A 27,456-nucleotide genomic window follows, 5' to 3' on the forward strand; every position below is an offset into this window, starting at 1 on the left:
CCAAACCATAGAAATCCAATACCATCAACTTAGAAACTAGGGATCAACACGTCTGTCGAGATACTTTGGTCCAAATACATAGGCTCAAGTACCGAGGACTAACTACCACGGACCAAAGGGAAGCTTCCCGACATATACGCCCTTTTCTGTTCATATATCTGCGTGTATACGCGCCTTCGTATATATTTAACCTGCGTATACGCGACTTAGTATGCAGATAGACGGCGTGTATACGCAACTTGGACTTAATTAACCTGCGTATATGAGATTTCTCTTCATTTTGTAGTCTGAATGGAGATCTGTCATCAAAGAGAGTTGCCATCAAGGACAACACCTGTATCATAGCGCCACACCTGTGCCAAAATGCCAACATAATGAAGCAGCAGTTCATAGGAAGATGAGTGGTGGAGATCTTATCATAGGAGATTACGTGAATATATGGACAAACAAGATTAAAAAAAGATGAGTGGCGGAGATCTTATCGTAGAGTTTAAGTGAATCGATAAATGAACAAGATCAAAGAAAGATGAGTGGTGGAGATCTTATTGCAGGAGATTGAGTTAATAGATGGTTGAACAGGATTAACGGAAGATGAGAAACATAGATCTTATCGTGTAGTTTAAGTGAATTGATGGAGAAACAGGATTAACAAGAGATGAATGGTGGAGATCTTATCACAGGGGATTGAGTGAATAGATGGATGGATCACATTAAGTCATGTGGCAACAGAAGGAAAAAAATGTGCGGAATGATGGAGCGGTCTTCGTAGGTGGTAAGCAGTTTCTCGCGCGCCCTCAAAGCTATAAGTGGAATTCCTAAATTTTGCATGATTAGCCTAAGTGAGTGACATGTAGCACGAGAAAACCACTTTTCTCGCATGCTCTCAATCGAATATCGGTCGTGCAAGAATTCAAACGAGATTGTGAAATAGATGTTGGATCATGCGGGATTGATCAACGGTGGAGATCAGCCAAGCTAGTTGGCGATCAGGTGATGAGATAGCTATTGGATCAGGTGAGGCAAATCGATGGTGGAGATTCGAAGTGCCTAAAGTCAAATGTTGAAATGAATATGCATGTGGTTGATAGTGATTGGCCATGTTTATTGTGGATCGGATGAAAAGGAGATCTACGAGTATAATCCGATTAAGACATGATTTATTGGCTTCTTCTAAGCATTTCATGCTAAAGGAAATGAGAATATGAGTGATATCTATTACAAAAAGAGAGTGATTGAAAACGATAACGATGAAATGAACCAAGCATTGAATCAAGACGACAAACTCCAAAGCTCATGCAAGAACTAGAAATCTATGTTTTTGGGGTTGTTGAAGGGTCTCTTCCTCAAGTCATGGTCCTAAAGGGAGGAGGTGAGGATGAGACACCTGCTGACAACCTTATGGTGATATTTTTCTCCTTGCTAACCTGCTAATCAAAAGAAGGCACAAATGGAAGAAACTAAAACACAACCAATCTACACTACACTGCTGTAATGGAAATGCAGCTATTTAAGCAAATGAACAATTAAACCATGAATCTACACTAGCACACATGTACAATAAAGAGGATCCTTAGTTGCCAAGGTTGGGCCCTAACCCAAGAGCTTCAGCCCTCTGAGTTAACTTAGTGTTGGATAAAAACAAATCTCATTATTATTATCAAAAACAATGGATTACATCCAAAACTATCACAAGTCTTGCAGCTCGAAAATAGAATAAAGTTTTACAATAAAAAATGTAAATCCTACTGAGGTTCTAGGCCTCTCTACTTATACGTCTGAAGTCTCCAACGACTTCCTTAAAATTAGCGATGCTTGGCTCCCAAACTCGAGATAAACTGGTGCTTTGACTTTCACTTGCTCAGCTGCCTTCTAGTCTTCATGATTTGGTTGTTTTCACTCCGAGCTGATGGAGGAATATTTGAATGGAGGGATACTAAATGAGGAGGATTTCCCTACTATATTTACTCTCCCTTGTCCCATTTGAGTTTTGACTAAGGTATTTGCCAAAATTCCTTGCTTTTATCCTTTAATCTTGTGTTAAACGAACATTAGACCACAAAGAAAAATATCCAACTCTAACTCATCTAATAAACAAAATATAAGCCCCAAGGGTTAGCCTAATCGGTCAAGATGGGGCCTCGCCAGATGGGAGGTCATAGGATCAATTCCCGAAAGCTCTTGGGGTTAGGTCTTGCAGTAGGCCACAGGGCGTCAAGCCCAGATTTTTCCAGTGGACGTAGCACCACCCATTGACAGAAGGTGTCCGTGAACCAAAAAATAAATAAACAAAATATAATAAAAAGTATGCAATAAGTTGTGAGAATAGTTGGTTTGGCTAAGCTAGGAGGTGAATTAAGGCCCATATAATTACCCAATGATGAGGCTCATCAGATTTAATACTTATGAACTACTTTGCATGCATCAATTACTTCACACTTATATATTACTTCGCGAAATTATATTCATCATTTAAACATAAAGTAAACGTCCATAAAATTCATAGGACTGAAATAAAGTGGAAATAATAAGAAAATTGACACATGAAGACACATATTTTACCGTGGTTCATCCCAATGTGGGACTATGTACACAAGAACTGTTTCTTATAAAAGAGAATTTGGTACAATAAACAGTTCCATGTGCACATAGCTGCAGGGTGTTTGGACACTAAGCTGCAGACGATCTGCACACTAAGTCGCAAACCCAAGCCTCTGTGCGCACATCTGTGGAGCCTCACCAATTTCCCCAAAATACAAATCAGCAAAATACAACCATAAACATAGATTTCGATAGATAATTGTCCTTATTTATTATTCATCCCTATATATACTATTATTCATCTTTTCCCAGCTCACAGTACCGTGTCGAAGTTTCGTTTCCAAGTACCAGTTTTGGGGAACTGTTTCTAATGTATGGATGAATGCATGCACCCATTCTTCCAATGGAAACTCCTTCCATGTTGTCATACAAGTTGTATGTGCTCTCTAGGGTCAGTTTAACCATCATATTTATATGCCAATTCTATTTCTACCTAACCAAACCTTATCCATATCAGCCTTCAACATTCCTGCCAAGTTCCTATTTTCTTCTTATGTGTACCCCACAATCTAACAGGAGTAGCTCTTAATGATAGATCTAGAGCTAACAATATTTGACACTTTGGTACTTGTTCTTCATATTCTTCAAGAAAAGTATTTATATTACCCAAACCATCATAAAAAGGTAAGTCACATACCTCATTTGTCATACAACGAACTTCTTTAGTAATTTTTTCACATCGTCTTGTAGACACTTCATGTAACCTATTTTTCCAATTTTCTAATCCTTTTTATGAATCCAAAGTGTAGGAATTGTCTTGTTCCCGGCTCAATTTTCCATCTGTAGTGGTATTAATCCATTCTTCTTCTTTGGCTATTATCTGATAAATTTTTTCTATGTCTATTGTGTTGTACTCTTCTTTAACTGGTTCAGTATACCTTTCTCCTTCTGATGGATATAATGGAACAATGATTCTCATATTGTTATATCATTTTCGTCTTCTTTAAGTTGATTATACCCATGTTAGCAAATTCCCAATCCAGTCCAAGTAGTGAAGGATAGGGGTTACTATCATCCACAATTTCTATCACTTCAAAATCAATGGTAGTGCACACCCCTTCAATGTCTACTGTAATGCTTGATAATCTTCCTAGAGGAACAATATTTTGTTGGTTCACCATTCTTAGTTGAATAGGTGAAAATTGCAACTTCGGTCTACCCATTAATTCCCATGTTTTCATTGTCACGACGTTAGATTCAGATCCTAGATCTAAAATAACTTGGTCCATGTCATATTCTCCTATTTTTGCATTAAGCCTCATTTATTTTCCAGTTCTTTTTTGGCTATGTAAATTGTTAACTCTGCGCATCTATCTCCACAATACCATGATACTTCTTTAGATGCACAGAAATTTATCAGTTCCTGAATTACTTCTACAACTCTTTGATCTCACAACAATTTCATACAAGTTTGAAGAAAATATTTTAGAGTATCTACCTAATATGTTGCATCTTGTTCCTATATTGTCAAATCTTGGCCTTGTGTTGAAGATGATAGATCATAGCTATTCTTTTGAATCTGCTTTGTGCTAGATGTTGAAGCTCCTGCATCCATAAAGCTTCACTTCACTTTCATAAAGACTTCTTTTTCCCTTTGAATATCAAACACAGGGACTTTTTCAGTAGTCTTTCTTACCCATGTAGCTTCGACTTCCTTCTTCCCATCTTCTATATCATCCCTAGTTGTAGCTCCACTTCTTTTTACAATATTTATGTGAGGTTCATAAATCCTTGGTTTTTCCATCATCATTTGGATGTTTTATGTCAATTTCTGGTTCCTCTTTTATTGCATCTTTTCCATAAGTACCATACACTCTTCAATTACATGATCAAAAGATTTTCAATACTTACATATCGTGGTAGGATTCTGACAGTATCTTGCGACGTGTCTTACCTGGCCACAATTATAGCAGATAATCTATCCTCGTCCTCGGCCATCTTGACCACCTCGACCAGTACCTCGACCTCAACCTTGATAACCACCTCGACCATTGTGTTTTCCATGTTCTTCAGCTTGCATCCTATATGCATCAACACTTCAATCCATCATTAGTTCATAAGCTCAACAATTGTTTTCATCATGTCCCACTGATTTGTAGAACTTGTAATATAGGTTCCTTGGAGTCTACACATAGTTTTGCAATAGATAATAGTCTTCAGCACGATGTTCGCCCCTAGTTTTACATATATTTCACCATAAGATGGGTCCAGGATTTAAAGGATTCAGTGCCTCACTAGCCACTTAGTTTCTAAAGAGAGGAAATTGTTCCTTAGAATGGCCTTCTCCTTTACACTTTGTACACCATACTTCTTCTCAAACTTCTTTACTTTCTTCATATCTTGTTTATGCAGAGTCAAATTTTCTAGTTGACTTTGGATCTAATGCATACCTACATTGATATCCCCTATCGACAAAGCTTCTAACTTCATTGTAAGTTCTAAGGCTTTAGCTTGATTTTCTATCTTGTGTTGTGACAAAGGAAATCTTATGTGTGGAAGCAGTGCATCTTTAAACCACTCTATATGTTGCTGCAAAGATGTTTTGAAGCTCACCTGATCCAATAGTATCTTGAATATTTGATCAAATTCCCAAATAAACTCAGTAGGCTTTTGTTTGATTTCTTTTAGCTCTATGATGAACTGCGACTCAGACTTCGACTTCTTGAATTATTTTACCAATGTTGTTTTAATGTCTGCAAATGGTCTATTTTGATTGCTGGCATACTTCATATGCCATGTCGGTGGTCTATCCCAAAATATTGTAACAAGCTATTCTTTCTTCATATTTTTATCATGGACACACTTCATTGTCCATACTACTTTGCATAAGAATGAAAATTATTTCAGAACCTCTAATCTAGTCCCTTTAAAAACAGGCAACTTAATATCATCAACCATATTTCTTTGTGGTGGGGGAGGGGGAGGGGGATTCGTAAGGGGAGGGGAATGAGGGGTGGGGGGTAGGAGGGGTAGGGGGATAGGGAAAACCAAAAATACCTTGATTATTACTTGATTTTGGCTTCAATGAACTTTCAGGTTGGAAGGGTGAATACTGTGGGGTTACTTCAGGGTTCTCAAGATGGTTTTCTTCACTTTCAGACTCACTTAACAGAGGGCTATAGTTAGCTTCTATAAAATTATTTGGATCTTGGCCATGAGATCTCTTTCTAGTGTCTATTTTATATATTTTTCCACTTCGCGTTGCCCCAATCTCTTCTTCGGATCTTCTAAACATAAGTAACTAATAATCTGACTACATTCGTAAAATCCCCTTTTCACACAAAATCATCTTAATCCAAAGGTTCAGAGATTTTAAGAACTTACCTTGCGGTCCTTTGAAAAAATTTTGTTCTGCTTCATTGTAGGACACAATCGAGTCTACCACAAACTCAGTAATGAATCCTCCTAAGATGCTATCAATCCAGAAATCAATAGCTCTTGAGATCCTATTGTCAATGTTCTTGAGTCGCTGTATTAATTCAGGATTCCACTCCTTAGGTTCGTCTCCTTTGAAGAAGTCTTTTCTTTCTATCAATCTAGATATCCACTCATATAGCTCCACATTGAACGAGTTGAAGAAGATTTCATAATGATCTTCAAAAATATACTTCTCCAAACACCTCCTAGTTGACAAACAAGGGCTTTTATTTTCTTATTTTGTGAATTCTCGGTCCTTATGTTCTACCCAATATTGGATTTCTTTCTTCGACAAATGCCACATAAACATCCCTCAAATAGATCCAGGTCTTGGGAATGGAAAAATTTGTTGGCTTAGGTTGGGATGACCCTTGTTCAAATTTCACTACACATCAACAAAACCCTCAACCATTCTCCCTCTCGACAATGACCTGCAAGCAAATCGCGGTCTCACCCGAAGTGATTATGGGAGGTTGTAGAACCAGGTTTGTGTAGCCTGAGGGATGTTGTGATGTGGCACTTTTTTGTATTTTCTTTATGATTTAATACTTATGAACTACTTTGCATGCATTAATTACTTCACACTTATATATTACTTCACAGAATTATATTCATCATTTAAAAATAACGTAAACATCCATAAACTTCACATGACTAAAATAAAGTGCAGATAATAAGCAAATTGACACATGAAGACACTAATTTTATTGTGGTTCATCCCAATGTGGGAATACATCCACAAGAATTTTTGCTTAAAATAGGGAATTTGATACAACAAAGAGTTCTTCCCTACGTACACAATTGCAGGGTGTTTACACACTAAGTTGTAGACGATCTGTGCATTAAGTTGCAGACCCAGGCCTCCGCACACATAGCTGCAGAACCTCGCCCTTTCTCCAAAGTACAGATCAACCTAATACAATCATAAACATAGATTTTGATCAATACTTGCCCTCCTTCTTTATTATTCATCCCTATATATACGATTACATGAGCGATTACATTGCTACATTACCACAGACCCAATACCATTTTTCCAAAATACTAGGGACTATGGTCCAAAACCATCAACTTATACAATAATATATGTTTTTACACAAAGGAAGGGGCTTCACCGTGAATCCCTCATATTGCGCTGTGAGTTTTGTGTGTGGTATTTATGTGCTCCAATGATATGCTGCACAGTCCACTTCGCACTTTGTACTGTGCACTTTATCCCAAAAATTCTGCTTCCTTACCCAAAAATCTGGCCAATTTGGGTTGTGCCTAACACCTCTTCCCAGCTTGTAATCTGTCCTAGGCCTAGAAAAAGGAAAAAATTGCATCATGCTAGACTAGTAGGTTTTATATCTGATATCATCCTCTCATGAGTGAATTACACAAATAGTTAAATTGATATATCATGGCAAGACGACAAACAAGATGAAGAAGGAGTGCACATGCTATAAGACTTACTTGCATTTGGATGGATCAAAGAAGCACATAAAAAAAAAGCGAAAGGAACACATGCATGGAACCATCTTAGAAGACCAAGACTATCGAAGACCTCAAAACATCAATCCATGCAGAGGAGAAGAAAAAGAACACCTGAGATTACATCCATCATGTAGTAGTGCAACAGCTTGACATGGCCACCACAACCAACCAATACATGTCAAGTTGTGTCATGACTTATCAAAGCCACATCACCACTATGGGCCATATCTATTATAACTGAATGTAATGTAAAGTGAAATTCCAATGGACGCACACAAGAAGTTGAACAATCATGTCAGTTGAAAAGTCATAGGAAGTTCAATAGTCATGAGCATAGTCCAAGAGTCACAAGGGTCAAGCATCACCCTTGGCTATATATATGCCTCCCATTGTATGAGCAACAAATTTTCACCTTGGCTCCTCCCACATAGCCTTGAGAGTTTCATTTTGTTCTTTAAGGAGTGAGGAGTGGCTCTAATGTCCCAATACTGGGACTAGTGATGTACGATTTACATACGTGTCTTGGGACTTTTGCTTAATTCATAAGCATGTTAAGGTAAACACATTTTCATGCATGTTTTATAGATGTTTGTAAGAGTACTCTTTAAACATTTGTAATGTGTGTTTTCTTAACCTGTACTAAGATAGTTGAACTAATTTGGTTGTTTTAGTACTTACATTGTTGAAGATGTGTTGTATTGCTTGTCACTTCTGTCGCATCCTTATGGACTACTCATAGGACATTAGACATAATTGTCTTGTTTACTGGTTATAATGATCGTCACACCCATCTGGACTACTTTTTTGGATGGTGTACATGTTTTCCCTTCCACTTTGGTTTTAACGACTGTTTCATCTGTTGTGGACTACTCCACTAGATGATAGACAAACTGTTCCTGGTTTGCTTGTGTCTCTTCCTGGGTTGTACTGCTACCTCTCATTTATAGGTTCACTTCACTCTCCCCCTTTATAGTAAGAGAACATGGACACAAGTTACATTACGCACTCACCAGGCATACTCACTTCACTTGTTGAATATATAAGCATAACACTCTCTTGTGCTAAACAACAAGAGATATGGAAAATATCTAAGTAAATGGAAACCAGGCCATCGTACCGAATGGGACTCCTACACCAAATGTTGTAAGGTCTAGTTGGGACTTCATTCCAAGGAGATCCCTGGAATGTTGGTGGCTCCAACACCATCAACACCACCCCAATATTTCACATGGAAATTATTATCTAGGTCCCAACACATAATATGCATATCCCCATCGCATCAGCAGATACCATGGTGAGTTTTTTCTCCACCTGTTGATCCTAATGTTTCCCCATTGCCTTACCATTTGTATGTGCTGCTTAACACTCTAGTCCCGCTGGCACTAGCACCCTAGCCCCCCATGCCTTCTCCACCTATACCACAACAACAACCTCCCCCACAAATTCAAGTGTATGCTTAGTAGATCACAACCAATCCCCCAAACCCAAAGAAACAGAACAAGGGGAAATGTAACTAGAACTAGAAATCTCAAGGTAATCAGGGTAACGAGGGTCCACCACCTAATGCACCTCACTGAAACTAGCCTAATCCCACAACCTAGCAACAGGCTGGCCAAACCAAGAAAAAGAAGGCTCTTCATATGAAAGAACCTTGTGCATATAGTGGCAGATATGACCATTATACTCATGAGTGTCCCCTTTTACCTCATATGAATCAAGCATGGGAAGCTTAAGTAACTACTTCTAGAGGACAACCACCCATGACTCCACCTCCTCCTCCTCCTACTTCATCCCAGCTGGCTGTGCTTACGAATCCTTTTCCTCACCAAGGATATCTATCTGCTCAACCTACAAAAGGTCATGCAACACCCCAACCCCCACCATTTGGTCACAACGATTATCAAATTCTTATTATGAATTCTGACGAAGTAAACACTAAACAAGTCAACTTTGGGACTTGATCACGCCAATATGACAAGCCACCTGCTAAGTCAGTAACTGAGTCCCAACCCCAAGTTTGTACCAAGCCTCTATCATCATCAAATGGTACCTTATAGATCCCTATGCCTAAGGTAGAGTTTATCCCCAATATCTCCAAAGGTCCATTACGTCAAAACACTTCTTTTTCTAAAGCCACCCATACCTATAACATAGTAGACGACTTGGCGAATTCTCTTGTTGCCATGTCAACGCTGGAAGTCCTCCAGACGTTCCCATCCCAATGAAAATTTGTACTCTCTACTTTGGGTGTTTTGGATCCTTATGACAATCATATGATTATCTTTGAATTTGAAAAATAAGAACACCCCCCCTTCTTTCATCTATTTCATTTCAAATACTAGTATCCATAAGAAACATTACTGCTCAATGGTGTATCATAGAAGGTGCCTCCACCTGTGTGATGGCCACTAGTGTTTGGAAGGAACTCGGTTCACCTAACCTGTCCTCTTCCATCATAAATCTCCATGCTTGGGACAGTTATCCCTCTTATCCCCTTACCTTATATCACAACTTTCCTATCACTCATGTTAGCAAGACTGTCTCAATTGAAATCAAGGTTATTGATGCCCCATTAAATTATAACATCCTCTTAGGTTGTATTTAAACCTATGATATGTCAGTTGTCGCATTTTTGGTTTCCCATAAGATGTGCTTCCCTCATAATGTAAATATCATCACTATCAATTAGTTGATATACTATGACTCTAAGTCTCAGACATTAGCTTAGTCCACTATCTCATCAATGACTAGAAATAACACTGTCTCATCCCTTAGAAATGTCTCTCCTCGAGTCTACAAATATTCCACCTTGCTTGGTGCTTATTATGGCCCATCACCTACTCCTTCTAATCCTAGCTCATCGAGTTTTTGCATGCTTCAAGCGTCATGGGTTTCTCACAAGTGGCCTAGTATTACTTCACAACAGCCATCATCTCCACAACTTATTGTTCCCACCTCAACCCAACTTTCAGGTATTACTTCTTAAGGTCCACTTTCTTCTTCTGGCATCTCTCCTGGTCCTTTTCAGGCCATAATCGTAGCCCCAGGTCTTAACCATCTTAGATTAGTTTCCCCAAGTAATTATCCTTCAGGTCAGATACAATTCTTATTTCCACCCCCTAGATTTTATTCTACACTTGTCATGGCTACATTTACCTAACATTACCTTGGGTATCCTAGTATGTTATATTGATCCTCCTACAAACACTCCCTCTGATCAACTCAAACCTTACGTAACTTTGACCCCTATTCAACATGTTGTTACTACCCCTTCCATTGTGTTAGTTTCTCAACAACCCCAACATGAACCTACTCCTATTGCGAAATCATATGGTGAGGAGGGAAGGCCTAGCAAAAGGGAACCAATGACAAGGTAGCCCAATCAAATTCAGCTCCTCCTAATCTTCCAAATCCTACTCCTCCATGTGCTTTGTGCGATGTTGTTGTTCATGCCACCAATAATTGTCCTAAACTCCCTCATATCAAGAATGTGGTCTTTGATACCCTTCTTGATTCTAACAATCCTAAGGTCCATGTCACCTTACTCGAGTGAACTAAGAAGAATAAATCATTACAAATGAATCACCCCCTTTCTTTTTGTGATAATTATGGCCATTATTCTCATCTTTATCCCCATATCGAAGACTTTCATGATACACTTCAAGTGCTTCACAAATTAGAGGCTACTCGTAGTGATTCCACCTCTCCTCTACATGTGGGTTCTGCTCCCACTCCTATTCTAGAGCAGGAGGTTTCTCAACCATGCATTGTGATCCCTCCCCTAGATGTCAAGATGATGGATATTACCACTCCTATTCTCAACATGTATTCATCCATGGGATCGATATATTGGGACTCTCTTGACGTCTCCTATTTTGATTCTTTTGAACCTTCTTCGATGAACACTTCAGTCTCAACATTGATAGATGTCACATCTACTATCCATCTATCTGCCAGCATTGACGATGTGTATGTTAACCTCATCTCTCATGAATATGCCTCAAGTAGCTCCTCTTCATCATGTGGTCTCTCTTCCTCCAGTCCCCCCATATAACATTCTGATGAAGGCATCATGGAAGCCATGACCACCCTTTCTTATCCTTGGGATGATATGCACCATCGTGTGTACTTCCTTCCACAACAAACCCACGACCAATACGATGTGGAGTCTAAAGACTTTGTTCATGTTGAATTCGATTGGTTTAAAAATCCCATTCATGCACTAGATGATTTTGAAGAAGGAAATATGGCTAACATCTCCCTTACTATCAAAATCAACATTTTGAATCAACTGGGGATCAAAGAAAATATCATCTTGGGGGCACAATGCGCCTCAGAAGAAATTGATGCTTACACTAAGTTATTCAAAGAATTATTTGATGTTTTCGCCTGGTTTATTCTGAAATGCCCAGACTTTATCCTTCCATTGTTGAACATCACATTGATACTTGGCCTGATGTCATCCATGTCCACCAAAAGTAAAGGCCTATCCATTCTTCCAAACATGAAGCTATCAAAGCTAGAATTGATAAGCTCAAGCAAGCTGGTTTCATATATCATATCAAATACACTACATGGGTGTCCAATCATGTTTCTATTCTAAAGAAATAAGGCACCATTTGTGTGTGCACAAACTTTTGTGGTCTGAACAAAGCTTGCCCCAAACACAAATTTCCCACACCATTCATAGAAAAAAATCATTGATGAGTGTGTGGGGCATGAGGTTCTTTCCTTTATGGATGGATTCTTTGGTATATTCAGATACGTATTTGTTATTCCAATCAAATAAAATTTTCCTTCAATAGTTCGTGGGGAAATTTCGCTGATAGGGTTATGCCTTTCAATAAAAATGATGTTGGGGCCAATTTTCAGCATGCCATTTCTTACTGTTTCCATGAACTAACTCATATTATCCTTGCATATCTTGACGATCTCACCACTCATTCCAAGCTTCGGTCTCAACACCTTCATGATTTTTGTACCATCTTCCTTCGATATCGCAAGTATAACATTTTCCTCAACCCCTTTAAGTGTGTATTTTGTGTTCCTTCTCACCTACTTTTAGGTTTCAATGTGTCGAAAGATGGTATCACTCTTGACCCTTTGAAAGTTAAATCCATACTCGAACTTCCTCCTCCATGTACCCTTTTCTAGTTGTAAAGCCTCCAAGGTAAAGCCAAATTTCTTCGTAGGTTTGTACTTGATTATGCCACCACCACACATAGGTTCTTAGAATCCTTCGATCTAACATTCCCTTTGTTTGCAATGACGAAGCTCAATAGTCTTTTGATGCCATCGAACTTTCTCTTACTTCCTCTCCCTTGATCATTCCACCTAAATTTCAGAGGGATTTCATCTTGTATATGTTTGCATCCACCTAGTCAATCAATATGGGGTCCTAATTCAAGAATATGGCATTGGGAATGAGAATTTCATCTATTATTTTAGTAAGAACCTTCATGGTCCCCTTGTGTCTTATTCGCACGAAGAAAATTTGGCGCTAGCTGTTACGTTTTATGTTCAAAAGCTTCATCATTATATCCTTATGTGTACCACCAAATTTGTAACAATTTCCAGCCCCATGAAATTCTTGTTGAGTCGATGGATCATTAATGAGAAGTATGCTTGTTGGATCCTTATCCTTCAATAATTCAATCTCGAATTTGTCACACCCAAGAGTAAGAAAGGTTTAGCCCTTGTTGAATTCATTTCTAAATTTCCTACTGGTGCACCTAATTCGTCGGGAAATGATGACCTTCTAAATGAACACTTTTGCGCCATTACCTCAGATTATCCTTGATATGGTGACATTATTACTTATTCGTGAACCCAAAAATTAACCCCCTGTATTTATTGTGTTGATAGAAGATGTATTTGATATCAGGCCCCTTACTATCTCCTCATCAATGATGATATTCATTGTCTCGATGTTGACACTATCCCTTTCTATTGTCTCACTCATTCATTGTCTTCTTGCGTCTTTCATATGGATCCATTATCCACATCTCATATCGGTAATGCCAACGGTGCGAGTCACTTCTATAGGAATGTAGCCTTGGTAGTTTGGGCCATTTTCACCCCTTTGGATTCATTAGTCCACCCCAATGGCAGCTACACTGGATTTGCCACCAATAACTAGGCCAAATATGATGTTGTGATATATTTGTTAGTTGATTCCCTTGATCACCACATCCTTTACCGTCATGCGTGTCTTGATTCCTTGTTTCTTTTCATGCAATTGAACGAAATCGATCATTTGTGTAATCCTATCCTATTTATAAAATATCTATGATTTAAAGTTTTGGAACATGAATTTGAACCCATTACATTTAGTCATGTTCCTAGAGCCCAAAATCACTATGTAGATACCATTTCAAATAAAATTCTAGACTAGAATTTATCACATGCATATACAAGAAGATATTGATAGTATAAACAAATGGTGAACCACAATCGTCACAAAATTTGCATAACCATATTATGTATCATAATATCTAACAAATAGTGTCTGTGTAGGTTTTAACCCATACATAAATGACCTACATACGAATTCTAAAAACAAAAAATAAATAATAGCGAGAGCATAAAACATAAAACAAATATACACAAAGATTTTCCCCTAGATCCCAAAACCGGGACTACTAGATTGATTTTTCTTTATGTTCCTTTCAATGTTACAATACATATGTATACATGTCGAAGCATCCATAAACCCCAATCCATTAACCATGGATTATAACATAACCATAGTTCCATTGACTGGATCTACAAAATACCATGGATAGGAAACCATCATGCCCAAAACCATGTGTGAAATCCATTCACAAAACCATAGGTAGGTTCGCCCACCTACTATAGGGTCCAAAAAAAATTCTTGGGGCGTTGCCTCGGACCTGTGTAGGGGGGCTACCACCCCCCTGCATACCCCCAACAAGGGGGGCAACCGCCCCCCCCACCCCCCCCCCCCCCCCCCATGACCCCCGGTAGCATCCCATGCGACATACAGGGGGGGCTACTGAACCCAACATTCTCAACATTCTCCTACTTGTTGTTTTCTTTCCATAGGAGAGATTAGTCCTTGATCTAGCCTCGTAATGCCCATTTTTTATCTACACCAAGAGAAATTCTCAGTGCTCACAGAATTTGTCAATGCATCTGCAATATTCTTCAAAGTGTCCACCTTTACCAAAAACACCTTTTTGTCCTCAACCATATCCCTCACAAAGTGATACCAAACATCAATGATCTATGTCATTGAATGATAAGTAGGGTTCTTCGCCAAGAAAATTGCACTTTGGCTGTCACAGACTATCTTTATAGCTCGTTGTACTAACCCCATACTTGAACACAGTCTCTGCAACCAAACTACTTCCTTGCTGGCATGAGTGCTTGCCATGTATTCTGCCTCTGTAGTTGAAAGTGCCACTAAAAACTCTCTCTTACCAGTGAAAATTTTAAGGATAGAAATTTATCTTAATGTTTAGAAATCGTGGCAAACCTTACTCATCTAAAACATACAGATAATAAAATGTTTGGTGATATTCTTCTAAAAATATTCAAATTTTTGACGATTTTATATAGTCTTTTTGGTGAATTTTATGGTAAAATAGTTTTATACTATAAAATTTTCGTGAATCATTTTTAGAAAAAATGGAAATTGATGAATCTTCTTTTTGGAAAAAGCATGGAAAATTAGCCAACCTACGAATATTAGCCCCTAAAATTTTCCCTGTCTCTTACTCATCCAAATGACTACACCTTCAAATAGGTTAAACACATACCCACTTGTAGATATTCTTTGATCTAGATATCTAGCCCAGTCTGCATCAACAAAGCCATGGATTTCCAAAACTCTTTCCAATTCTGGTATTCCTTGGTAGCACAAACCATAATCACCAGTGCCATGGAAATACTTAGAAACTCGCTTCACTGTTGTCCAATGCTCCTTCCCTCATTTTGACATAAACCTGCTCAATACTCCCACCACATGTGCAATGTCTAGCCTAGTACATAACATTCAATACATTAGGCTACCGACTGCACTTGCATATGGAACATGGGACATGTCCTCTTCCTCTTCTTGTGTCTTGGGACACTATTCAATAGATAAATTTACACCTACAGGTATAGGAACCTTCACCGGTTTACTATCCTACATATTAAACCTCTACAATATTGTCTCAACATACTTCCTATGGTTTAACTAGAGCTTCCTCTTTGTCTGATCTCGCTTAATTTCAATGCCCAAGATATAGTTTGTAGCACCAAGATCTTTCATGTCAAATTTGGATGACAATTGGGTCTTCAAATATTGGATAATTTCTTTGTCATTTCCAACCAGAAACATATCATCCACATACAAGACCAGATAAATAACATGGTCGCCAATTAATTTAAAATACAAACGGTGATCTGCTTTACTTTTGGTGAAGCCAAGTCCCCATATAAATGTATCTAATTTCTGATACCAGATCCTTGGTGACTTTTTTAACCCATACAAAGAATTTTTTAACTTGCATGCCAACACTTTTTTACCCTTCATCGCAAATCCTTCAGGTTGCTTCATGTAGATCTCTTTTTCCATATCCCCGTGAAGAAATGTTGTCTTCACATCCATATTTTCTACCTCAAAATCAAAAGTAGCAGTAATAGATAAAAGTAATCTAATAGAAGCTACCTTGGCATCAGGAGAGAAAAAATCACCAAAATCAATTCTCAACACCTGAGAATAACCTTTTTCTACCAACCGAGCTTTGTTTTTCTCCACCTTTCCTTCTGCATTCATATTCTTCTTAAACACCCATTTTCTGCCAATGGGTTTCCTTCCAGTCGACAACTCCACCAAACCCCAAGCCTAATTTTTGTGCAAAGATTCCATTTCATCAACCATGGCCTCTCTCCATATTTTTCCATCCTCTAAATTTACTGCTTCCATCACAGTTCGGGGATCATCATTAGTAATAGATAAAGAAAAATTTGAATAGAAAGACGATGGACTATATCTTTCTAGGTGCCTTATTTCTCGAACTGTTCTTCTCACAGCCGGAGTTTGTGGCTCTTCATTTTCTAATTCCTCTTCTCCTGTAGAGTTTGATTCTTCCTCCTTTAGCTCAAACTCTATCTTCTCAAATTATTTTGGTAGGACTTCATGTTTAATAACATCTTTCACCTCTCTAGACTCCACATCTTGGTTGTACATAACCTTCTGATCCAGGTGGATATTGGTGGCCACCTGCCAAGTCCACCTGGACCCCCACCATTGTCTTTCTCAGCATTTTCAGTTTCCTTAATTATAGCACAACTTACTATTTTTAGCAGTTTTTCGGGTCCTGAACTTCCGGAGCCGTTTTGAGGCCCTAAACGACGTTTTTTGGGGAATCTGGGGGCAACATGGGTCCATGGAATGGACCGATGTTGCCCATTCCAACAATGGTAGTGCTTGGATAGATCTTTCTAACGAGCTATTGTACGTGTCAAACGGAGATCGTATGCCAAAGTTACGACCCTGGGAAGTTGATGTACCAATTTACCCCAAACGGGGCCCAGAGTTTGGCATTTCATCTCCTAGGGTTAGGTTTTGGAATGTTAAGGGTTTTCCATTATTTCTCAACAATAAATAGGCCTTCGAGCCTCATTGTAACACAGTTCAGAGGCATGTAGCCACCACATCTCTTCTCAGAGATAAGCTACCATCGCCCTAGCTGGTTTATTTCCATTTCTGGTTGTAAGCATATTTCAGTATTTTCTATTAATGAAATGAAGTATTATTTCCGCTGCATCTTTGTGTATATGGTTATCTCTGTAATTTGTTGCGTTCCTGTTTAAATCCGGATTAGTGGTATCAGAGCGGTCTGCTTTTTCTCTGTTTTTCTTTGCATGTCCCCAACAAGGTTGGGATATAAGGAGTTAGGGCTTGAACTGGTTGAACCTTTGCAAGACCAGCCTCGCAAATCCCGACGGCCTCCCATGGCGGATGAGAAGAAAGACGAGGGGGCAGGAGATCCCATCAAAATCTTGCTCGAAGAAGCCCTCGAGCGACAACGGAACGTGATGATGGACAGCTTTGCCCAGATCCTTTAGCGGCTACCCAGGAGCGACGCATCGGCTTCCAACAGCTACTCTGGAAACGCCACACCCTTTAACGTACAAGTTAATTTTGAAATCCCCATACTCGAGGGTCAGATAGACGCAGAAGCCGTAGATAAATGGTTAAATCTACCAGAGGGTTATTTTTCTGTTCATGAATTTTCGAGTCGGGAAAAGATTGTTTTTGCTCTTCTCAAAGCAGCCCCCCACGTCAAGGACTGGTGGGAAACCTACTGCGAGCAGAAGGATGAAAGTACTGGCTCACTATTTTCAGCCGCACCCACCTGGAATTCATTTCGGGATGCCATCAAGGAGCAGTACTACCCTGTTGGAAGCTATGAGGATGAATACATAAAGTGGACCACGCTGCGGCAGGGAAGGGACCAAGACGTGCCGGAGTTCACCAATCTTTTCCATACCCTTCGCACAAAGTTGGGTATCAAGGATTCGGAGCAACATTTGATACTCAAATACTGTGGCTGCCTGCACAAGTACATCCAGGAAGAAATACAATTCCTGAACATCTCCTCGCTCGGCGCAGCATACCGATATGCCGTCAAGGTCGAGCAGAAGTTTAAACAAAAGAAGCGAGACTTTGGATCTGCGAATCCAAAGCAGGGGAAAGGTGCCCCTAAACCACAGAACAAAGGACAAAGCCAAGGCGGGACAGCCCAAGACAACCAGCCGAAGCTGCAAGCAAAGAACAGCGCCGCGAAGCCGAGAAAGGACACTGGAAAATGGTGTGAGTTCCATAAGAGCTCCACTCACAACACAGGTGAGTGTCGGGCCAAGCAGTCACTGGTGGCTGAGCTAAAGGTTTCAGAATCAGATGCATGTTCCGACTCTGAGTCAGAACCCGATAAGGGGAATGAAAAAGGGAAGCAGATCATTGATGCAGATCCCAACGCCACTGTTGCTACCGCCAAGATCCAGAAAAATGAACCCGAAGATCCAGAGGAGGAAGAGCGTCTCTTCCACTCCCAGATGTGGGTAAAGGGCTCCCCGATACAGTTCATTGTTGATAGCGGGAGTCAAAAGATACTCATTTCGGCAGAGGTCGTGAAGCGGTTGGGCTTACCGACCATAGCACATCCACAACCATACACCATTGGGTGGCTTCACCAAGGACGAGATCTTCGCGTGAGCCAGCAGTGTTGCCTTCCATACAACATCAAGCCCTTCACGGATGAGGTACTGTGTGACATTGCTCCCCTTGAAGTTTGTGATGTATTACTAGGACAACCATACTTGTGGAAGCGACATGCTGTGTATCAATCAAGGCCCCGTGCTGTTATTATTACATTGGGAAATAAGTTGTACAGGATACCAGAGGTAGCACCACCTACCGCCATCTCTTTGATTACTGCAAAACAATGCAGTAAGATCATTTCCAAAACCAGGAAATTTGTTTTCCTGATGATACGCCCTCAAGGAAAGAAGAAGACAGTGGCCGTGGCATCCAGACGGGGTCCCTCTGCACGACAACTACAGATGGACAAGGTTGTGGAGGAGTACGAGGACATCTTCACCTCCCCTGTAGGGGTTCCTCTGCACTGTCAAGTCAAGCACTCCATCGATCTGACCCCAGGTGAGCCGCTACCCAATGGACCAATTTATCGGCGCTCCGTTCTGGAGAACAATGAAATCAAGAGGCAGATTCAAGAGCTCCTGCAGAAAGGTCACATCCGTCCGAGTTCATCGCCTTGTGGGAGCCCGATCGTGTTGGTACAGAAGAAGGATGGGACGTGGAGACTTTGTATTGACTATCGGGCGCTGAACAAGATCACTGTCCGTAATAGGTACCCGATCCCACGGATTGATGACCTCCTAGACCAACTAAAGGGGGCGAAATATTTCAGCAAGATCGATCTAAAGTCAGGATATCACCAGGTACCAATCGAACCCTCTGACGTGTGGAAGACTGCATTCAAATCCAAGGAGGGCCTTTTCGAATGGTTGGTTATGCCTTTCAGATTGACGAATGCTCCTGCAACCTTCATGAGGCTAATGGATGACATCTTGTGGCCATTCACCAACTCCTTTGTAGTAGTATACTTGGATGACATTCTGATCTTCAGCCAGAGTTGGGAAGAGCACCTCCACCACATCCGACAGGTTCTCCAAACAATGCGGCAACACAAGCTATGTGCCAATTTGGAGAAATGCACGTTTGGCATGACCCAGGTTCAGTATCTGGGATACATCATTGATGAACAGGGGGTGCATGTCAATCCAGCCAAGATCCAAGTCATTCGGGATTGGCCCTCTCCAACCACTCTAACAGAGCTCCGTAGCTTTCTAGGTCTTGCCAACTTCTACCACAGGTTTGTGTTGGGGTTTTCTCATATTTCTTGGCCCTTGAGTCAAGTCACCAAGGGAGGGGCGAAAGCAAAATTCTTTTGGTCCGAATCTCAACAGAAGGCATTCATGGAGTTGAAGGATCGCCTCTGCACGGCACCAGTGCTCGCGTTACCAGATTTACAACAACCATTTGAGGTCGAGACAGATGCCTCTGACTATGCTATTGGGGCAGTCCTTACTCAACATGGACATCCAGTGGCATATCACAGTGAAACACTTTCAGACACAGTCCGAAAGTACCCCACTTATGATAAAGAGATGTATTCCATTGTACAGGCCTGCCGACAATGGAAGCATTACATTTTGGGGAAGGAAACGGTCATCCACACAGACCACCGACCCCTGCAGTTCATACAGACCCAAGGGAAATTGCAGAATGATCACCATCAGAAGTGGTCTACATACCTGCAACAGTTCCACTTGAATATCAAGTATAAGAAGGGCAGCACCAATAATGTTGCAGATTTCCTCAGTCGACCACCGATCATGGCGTTAACCACTGTGCTCAACTCTTATGGGCACGAGACTTCTGATTGGCCACTTCTCTACAAAAGCTACCCAGAATTTGGCCACACATACCAAACACTCTTGGAGGGTCGGCATGTTCCAGATTTTCACCTCTAGGATGCCCTATTATGCCACCTCGGTCACCTTTGTGTTCCTTCAAGCGAGCGTGCCAAGATGATTTGGGAAGCACACTACAGTCGGGCTGCTAGGCATTTCGGGGTTGAGAAAACAGTGGCAGTACTGCAAAATTATTTCTATTGGCCGAATCTTCAATAGGATGTTGGGAAGTACATCAGATCATGTACTGCCTGTGCCATTTCCAAACCGACCATTAAGAAGCACGGCCTCTATACCCCGTTGCCTACCCCTAGTCAACCTTGGGAATCCATCTCCATGGATTACATGTCAGGCCTTCCTTCCACTAAGCATGGAAATGACTGTGTTTTTGTGGTCGTCGACAGGTTCTCGAAGATGGCCATTATGGTGGCCTGCAAGAAGAATATCACAGCAGAAGCCACTGCTAAACTCTTCTTTGAACGAGTGTGGGTGCACTTTGGGATCCCACAGTCTATCATCTCAGATCGAGACAGTCGATTTCTCAGCACATTTTGGTCCAGTCTCTGGTCAATACTGGACACCAAACTCACGAAGTCCATAGCCTTCCATCCTCAAACTGATGGCCAGACAGAGGTTGTCAATAGGATGATTGTGCACATTCTGTGCATGTATAACTCAAAGCATCCACACACATGGGACGAGAGCCTCCCCTATGTTTAGCACAGCCACAACCGAGCTCTTCACAGCTCCACTAGCCATAGTCCTTTTCAGGTGGGTTTGGGATTCCAGCCACTATGCCCCATTGATGTGCCATGCCACTTGCAGCTACTCACATAAATTCAGCTCATGTCCAGTCTGAAACAGATAAGGCCACCAGCTTCATTGAGCGCATCCAACATATTCACCAGTAGGTCCATGACATTCTTGAGAAATCAAATGCCAAGTACAAGCAGCGACATGATCAACATCGGGTGCCACACAAGTTTCAGGTGGGCAACAAAGTCTGGTTGCATTTGCAAAAGGAACGCCTTACTGGAGCCTATCGGAAATTGAGACCACTCTGATATGGTCCTTACACCATTACTAAGGCTATGGGAGACAATGCATTTGAGCTCAGCATTCCTCCATTCCTTGGCCTGCACCCAGTGTTCAATGTGGACCGCCTTCGGCCATACTTTCCACCATTGCTAGACACATCCGACATTGCAGAATAGCTCAAACCCACAGAATTAAATCCAGATTGCATGGAACAAGCTGCAACTGATCGGATCATGGACACACAGATCAAGAACACTCGCCAACAGAATATCCAACTGTATCGAGTTGTCAAAGCAGGCCAACTCCTTCAGCAGGGCAAGTGGCTCACCAAGGAACAAGTTCAGCAAAAGTTTCCTCATCTCATGGAGGAGCTCAATGCAATGGGGACCATTGCTTCCTAAGGGGGGAGGAATGATCCAGGTGGATATTGGTGGCCACCTGGCAAGTCCACCTGGACCCCCACCATTGTCTTTCTCAGCATTTTCAGTTTCCTTAATTATAGCACAACTTACTATTTTTAGCAGTTTTTCGGGTCCTGAACTTCCGGAGCCGTTTTGAGGCCCTAAACGACGTTTTTTGGGGAATCCGGGGGAAACATGGGTCCATGGAATGGACTAATGTTGCCCGTTCCAACAATGGTAGTGCTCGGATAGATCTTTCTAACGAGCTATTGTACGCGTCAAACGGAGATCGTATGCCAAAGTTACGACCCTGGGAAGTTGATGTACCAATTTACCCCAAACGGGGCCCATAGTTTGGCGTTTCATCTCCTAGGGTTAGGTTTTGGAATGTTAAGGGTTTTCTGTTGTTTCTCAACAATAAATAGGCCTTCGAGCCTCATTGTAACACAGTTCAGAGGCATGTAGCCACCACATCTCTTCTCAGAGATAAGCTACCATCGCCCTAGCTGGTTTATTTCCATTTCTGGTTGTAAGCATATTTCAGTATTTTCTATTAATGAAATGAAGTATTATTTCCGCTGCATCTTTGTGTATATGGTTATCTCTGTAATTTGTTGTGTTCCTGTTTAAATCTGGATCACCTTCCTTGTTTCTGGGGTCCAAAGCTTATAACCTTTTAAAGCATTCTTATACCCAATAAAGATGCACTTTTCAAATTTACTATCCAACTTTATTCTTTTCTCTTTTGGAACATGTACATAAAAATCACATCCAAATACCCTTGGATGTGAAAGAGAAGGTTTCTTACCAATCCATAACTCTTGTGGAGTCTTATCCTCCAACGTTGATGAAGGTGATCTATTGACCAGGTAACATGCAGTCTCCAATGCCTCTGCCCAGAATTCCTATCCTAACCCGACAACACTGAGCATGCTTCTTTCCCTTTCCATCAACATCTTGTTAATTATTTCTACAACTCCATTTTTCTCAAGTGTGTATGGAGTATTATTCTTCCATGCTATACCACACTTCTTACAGAACTCTTCAAATTCCTTCTTGAAAAACTCTCCATCGTTATCTATCCTCAACACCTTTATCTTCTTCTCTGTCTAGTTTTCCATCAAAGCCTTAAATTCTTTAAACCTATCAAAAACTTTAGACTTCTTCTTGAGGAAATATATCCATGTATTCCGTGATAAGTCATCTATAAATGATACATAGTACATAGACTTTCCCAGTGATGGAACTGACACAGGTCCAAACACATCACTATGCACAAAATCTAATATATGTTTCGCCCTCTTACCACCAGAGAGGAAACTCACCCAATTATGTTTCCCATATACATAATTTTCAAAGAAATAAAAATATCGAGAGCTATTAGACATACCTTCTACCATACAATTACCATGAAGTATTTGAAGGCCCTTCTCTCCAATATGTCCAAGCCTTTGATGCCATGGCATGGTCTTTTCTCCAGATACCATTAGATTTTCTGCTCCACTTTCAAGAACCACAGAACTGTTGCACCCATCAATAATAGTTCTACCTTGAAGCTTGTACAGAGTTCCAATCTGAACTCCCCACATCAATACCAGTGCTCCCTGAACCATCTTGTAGGCATCTTTCTTGAACACTATTTTTACACCTGCATCATCCAACTTGCTTATAGAAATCATATTTCTAGCCAATGCAGGAATATGCAAAACACCCAAACGTGTTCTAATCCTTCCAACTTGCAACTTCAACTTGACTTTTCCACAACCAACGATTCTAGCCTTCTTGTCATCCCTTAAGAAGACATCATCACAATCATATTTATCATACTCGCAAAACCACACTTTATGGGGAGTGATGTGAAAGGATCCACCTAAGTCAATCAACCATGACTCATGATCTACATGTGTACTTGAAGAAGAAGCCAAGTACACATCCCCACCTTCATCTGAGGTGGTTTTTGCCTCTGTAGAAGGAGCATCATCAAATTCATTTCCTTTCTTAGGAGCTTTAGATTTACATTCCCTTTTGAAATGCCCTTCCTTCCCGCATTTATAGCACACCTTTAAAGGTTTTATTTGAGATTTAGATCTCCATTTAGATTTATATCTCCCACTCGAGGACTTATTTTTGTTTCTATTCTGGGACCATCCTTGTACAGACAAGGCATCAGCATTCTGGACCTCCATATTTTTCCATCTGATCTCCTCTGACAGTAAGGATAAGACTATTTCATCAAACTGTAAGGAATTTTCATTACTACCTATTACAACAACCAGATTATCCCACAAATCTAGTAGAGAACACAAAAAATTGATGCACTTACCTTCATCTAAAATTTTAATATCAACAAATAATAATTGGCTTACCACAGTATTTAATTCATTAAGATGATTAGTCACCAAGTCTGTATCTTTCATCCTTAGGTTATACATCTTTTTATGTAGGAAAAGTTTATTTACTAGAGACTTAGATTGGTACAAAGTCCCTAACCTATCCCACAAAGCCTTCGCCAAAGCTTCCCTTCATACATTCAACAATACTAAATTTGAGACACACAATCATATTGTTCTTTTTTCTTTCCGATCCAACTTTGCCCAGTCTTCATTAGTACCTGGATGTACCATGATCTACTGATCTTTATCCACCAACAGATCCTCCATTTTGAGTTTCCAAAACTCAAAGCTCTGACCATTAAATTTCTCGATCTCTACATTTCCACTACTCGCTATCTTCTTTCACCACAAGAATCGATCCCGTAGTAAATGAATCCCCTTGAAGCCAAAACAACTCTGATACCAAATGTAGGTTTTAACCATGTACAGAAATTACCTGCATATGAATTCTAAAAACATAAAATAAAAAATGGCGAGAGCATAAATTATAAAACAAAGATAAACAAAGATTTCCCCTGTATCCCAAAATCGGGACTACCAGATTGATTTTTCATTATGTTTCTTTCAATGTTACAATAAATATATATACATGCCAAAGCATCCATAAATCCCAATCCATTAACCTTGGATTAGAACATAATTATATTTCCCTTGACCAGATCTACAAAATACCATGGACAAAAAACCATCATGCCCAAAACCATATGTGAAATCCATGCACAAAACCATAGTGTTACACAAAAATATCATCACCATGATTATTTGCAGTCAGTATGGGTCTATCATCACTTGTACTGTCCTCCTAAGCAAGTCCCAGACCTCAGCTCTTCAAGTCAAGCTTTGAAATTGAGAAGAAAGACATTGAAAATCAATAAAACTCTGGTTCCGCACTTTCTCTCACTGTTACCTGCGGTCCCGCACCTTATGTTTACAAAAACTGCGGACCTGCCTGCTCTGTCCCTAAAGGTGTGGGTGCGGACCCCTGTGAAAGTAAAAAAGGCGCAAGTTTATTCTAAGTAACTCATTTTGGGTTAATTCTAGATGATTCTAGAAGGAATTTTGACGTGGATTTGTCGCTCTTAGGTGGTTCACGCATCCCAAAAGAGAAGGAGCTAATCCCTTGATGAGAGGAGCTATCCCTTTGAAGGAGGGCTTTATCCCTTTGAAGGAGGACCTAGTAACTTCCCTCCATTGCACTATAAATTCAGGCATTGGGCTGGTTGCTAGGGAGGTTAGAAGATGAACATTTTTGAGGGTAAATGCTGGTGAAATTAAGACTTCCTAGTTGAGCTTAAAAGGAGAGATCACATACCTTTTGGGCTTCATTGGGAAGAGAGTGAAACTTGTCAAAGTAGAGGAGACTTCTTGCTGGACCCTGGGAGGAGCTTGTACAGCGTCAAGGCACAGGTTGTAAAGTTCTTCTTCTTTTGAATTAATACAATCAAACTCATTTTTCTCAACAAGTGTCTCATGTTATTTGTTTCATGAATTCCTTGACTTTCATGTTAAATATGTTTTATGATATTGGCTTTTCAGGTGCTATTTAATTTGTTTGCTTGTTTGTGTTTGCAGATTCGCGACAAAGGAGCTCATTTGGATCGAAGGAGCGAGGCTTCCACAAACTTGCGTTGGACCTAAGGTAGGCCTAAAAACACTTGTTTGCCTTTGTTTATAAAAGCATATTTAGAGAAAGATAGTGTCTGATTGGTTTGCTTGTCATTAGGTCTTCTTTAGATTCTAGGAAGGTCTATCTTGTCCGCAAGATCGACTTATTCCATGTGACAAAATGGCGAGTCCGCTGGGGACTTTATTTTTTCCTTGTTTTTACTTTGACTTGTGAAACTGTGTTTTTGTTTCTATTTTTGGCCTGTTGTGTGTCGAATTGGGTAGAGTTTGTAGATCCAGGGTTATTTTTCATTTTTCATAGCTTTGGGAGAGGACCATACCCTAGCCTTTTGACACAGTGCGTACCTATCCACACCTTTGCTTTTAGCACAGAGTGGTACCACACCTGTGTTAACTATGGGCCTGCGGACCCATTCAAAATTTTGAAAAACCAAAGATTTCCTCTGTTAGTCATCTTAGTTTTTGTTTAGAAGTTATTATTGACTGCCTAGACCTGCATATAACCTGTCAGAAGCTTTCCTTAGGTTGATTTCATTGGTGTTAGGGTTTTAGGTGAAATTTCTAGGAGTTTTTCTTGTTGGGCTTGTTTTTAATTTTGGTCTTGTAGTAGCTCTGAGCTTAGAAGCTGTAGGGACCTCAGATCACCTTGGTGTCTACTAGCCTTCTTATGAGTCTGACCATTTATGAAATCTCCCCTTGTTGAGGAATCCGCTTTGTGTTTTCTCTTTACAAAAATTCGAAAAGCTTGTGTTTAAAAGTTTGGATTTTCATTTTTAAAAAAGAAAACAAAATTGGTTGTTTTTGACTGATTTGTAATTCTGCATAAATTGGTCCTTAACTTACATCTAGCTAAGTAAAACATCCTTAAAAAATACATCTTGTAGGCTTTGACTTCAAATAGGTTTTTATAATTTATAGATCTCAAAGTTAGTCATTTCCATAGTTTTGAGTGTTTTATAAAAATAAAAAAAATCTCTTTTGGAAAAAGTTTGTTTTTTTGTAGTGGTTGAGTGCTTTGAAATGAAAAAAGGGAAATTTTTGTGAGATAACTAGTTGTCTCGTTTTGCGTGCATTGGAAAGGACTCTTCTTTTAATTTGTTTGTTAAGAAGGATTTGTGTTTACAAAGTATTTGAATTCTCAAACTCTTTCTTAGCTAGAAGTTCATCGAAGAGAAAAGATTGTTTAAATCATCTTAGGTGCATTTTTAGTGATTTTGAGTCAAGTCTTCATACCACGAGTTTCATCTCCGCACCTTTTGACTTAAATAAAAACCAATAAAAAATAACGCTTAAAGTAAAATTCATCTAGCAACATTTTTATTTGTAGGGCTCTGATACACCAACTTAGCTTAGGCTAGTGTCTTGGAGTAGGAGAGTAATTAACTCTCCAAAACAATAAAAACAAACAAGTAGCTGTATCTTGTGGTAGGGAAGAAATCCAATTGTTGCATTTATGCTCTGGGAAAGCTCCTCTTAAAGGAGAAGCACGAGATCGT

The sequence above is a fragment of the Pinus tabuliformis genome, chromosome 2_2 (genome assembly GCF_031772625.1).
Source record: "Pinus tabuliformis cultivar Carrire ecotype Pingquan chromosome 2_2, CPIR1, whole genome shotgun sequence".
In the NCBI taxonomy this organism is placed as follows: domain Eukaryota; kingdom Viridiplantae; phylum Streptophyta; class Pinopsida; order Pinales; family Pinaceae; genus Pinus; species Pinus tabuliformis.